The sequence below is a fragment of the Chiloscyllium plagiosum genome, chromosome 42, assembly GCF_004010195.1.
Source record: "Chiloscyllium plagiosum isolate BGI_BamShark_2017 chromosome 42, ASM401019v2, whole genome shotgun sequence".
Taxonomy (NCBI): domain Eukaryota; kingdom Metazoa; phylum Chordata; class Chondrichthyes; order Orectolobiformes; family Hemiscylliidae; genus Chiloscyllium; species Chiloscyllium plagiosum.
The window spans coordinates 16,176,748-16,178,806 of NC_057751.1; the positions used below are offsets into that span (position 1 = coordinate 16,176,748).

The following is a 2,059-nucleotide window of genomic DNA, read 5'->3' on the forward strand; positions in this document are numbered from 1 at the left end:
GCCCTTGATATTTTATCCACCAAATCCCATCCTGCCCGGGGCTAACTTTCCCAGAGACCCCCCCCACCCCCCACCTCTCAATCCTTATTCCTGTCGGTGCGTGCCCTGTTTCTCAGGGGTGTTGGGGGAGATGGGACATCGTCCCTCCCCCCTGCCCAGGAGAGTTGGAGGGTCTTCACAGCGCTGACGGAGAGTCTCCGAGCCAACACCCGTCCCTTCTCAGGCCGGCTGTTCAACTGGGGTGACCTCACCTCCCGGGCAGAGGGCCAGGGGTGGGGGCTGGAGCTGGGGGGGACGAGGGGTGTCGGTGCCCACCCAGCCCTGTGCCCCGTTTTTCTCCCCCACCCACCTCCCCGGGCATTTGCGCCCTTCTCCTCCCCTGCTGAGGTCAAGGCGGTGCAGGCGCCACGTCAATGCAAGTCTGCCTTGAGACTGAACCACGCTGGGCTGCCATGTCGGATGTTTAATGTTTTGGGAACGTTGTGTTCGGTTTTGGGGGGGGGGTTGAAGGCAGGCTAGGCCGGACCGTGGATCGACCGCCTGCCCGTGAGTGCGCCGCAATGGACTGGAGATCTGCGGTGCTATTTGACTGTGCCAGGCAGCACCGGGCACGGGCATCTCACCTGTGAACGGGCAAGTGCGGTGGAGGACACCCTGAGCGATGAGATCGGGGTGGGGGCAGAGGTGATCGATCATCACGTCTTCCCCGGGCCCGGTTCAATTGGATCAGCGGACTAACCAAACCCTCTGCGTCTCCACGGCAACCATACACCCGTGGTATCTCCCCTTCTACGGGTGGAGGGGTTTAAGCGACAGGGAGAGGCTGAATAGGCCGGGGCTGTTTTCTCTGGAGTTGTAGAGTGAGCTTTACTCTGTATCTAACCCTGTGCTGTTCCTGTCCTGGGAGTGTTTGATGGGGGACAGTGTAGAGAGAGCTTTACTCTGTATCTAACCCCTTGGTGAACAATGCCAAGTGAGAAGGCTTCCCCAGGGGAGCACTGGGTGGGAGTTCTCAGCGGGAGTGAGAGGGAGCTGTGAGTGTAGCACCGTTCTCCCCTCCCTCAGTCAGCGACACCTTAATCTTGAGTGATTCCTCCAGCCGCCTGTCCATCAGTAAGTTGAAGGAGAGGAACAAGGTCCGGATGGAATTGTTGAACTCGTCGTGTTGGTCCCTGTTCCCGTAAATCCTGGCATGGGAGAAAACACAGACAGAGCACAGATCAACGTTCCCAGGAGCTCCTGTCTCTCTCTCTCTCCCTCTCTCTTTGTGCTCCTGCGCCCTCAGAGACGTTGGCCAACCGCTCGGGCTGATGGGTGCTGAAGGACTCATGCTCCCTCACGGGACGGACCCCGTGTCCCGGTCCAACCAGGCCGGCCAACGCGCTCTGTGTCAACTGCTAGTTACCCACCAGCCCCCATTCCCCCCATTCCCCCCGCCCCCTGCCCCATAACAATCTCCACAAACAGCCTCCAAAATGGCCGATCTCCCGAGGGATTGGTTGTGGGCGAGGGAAGATTTCCGAAACCGACCTTCCCTTCGGATCCGGAATCAGCATCGAGCTTGAAACATCGGATTTACGGGAGCACATTCGACCCTTCTAACCTGCTCCGCCATCCAATAGCATCACGGGCTGGTCATCGGAGCTCACTCCCCTGTTTCCCCACTTTCACTGGAGAACTTTATCTAATATTTCAGTGAAAACTTTTCATGTTTTCCCCTGACCGCTTTCTGCGGTCCCACAGTCTCTCTCTCCCCCCACTCTCTGGGTGAAGACAGCTCTCCCCGTCTCAGTCCTGTCCTGATACTGTGAGCCCCTGGTTGATGACTCCCCCTCCCTGGGTCATCAGGAACTTCCTTTACCCTGTCTGCTCCCTGCTAGAGCTCGACAGGTTTCTATAAGCTCTCCCTCCTCCCCCATTGTTCCAACCTCCCGGGGATTATGATACTAACCCGATCCGGTCTCTCTCCATCCATCGGTCCCAGAATGGGAAAGCCATCGTTTGCCCTCCCTCCATCGCCAGTACGTCCTTCCTCAGATAAGGAGACCCCCCCCCCAAA

General features: G+C 58.5%; 1 protein-coding gene across 1 annotated transcript in view; it reads left to right on the plus strand.

Annotated features, from left to right (window-relative positions):
* Positions 1-2,059, plus strand: part of LOC122542983 (BTB/POZ domain-containing protein KCTD9-like) — a 20,468-nt gene that overhangs the window by 2,908 nt on the left and 15,501 nt on the right. The window lies entirely within an intron of this gene.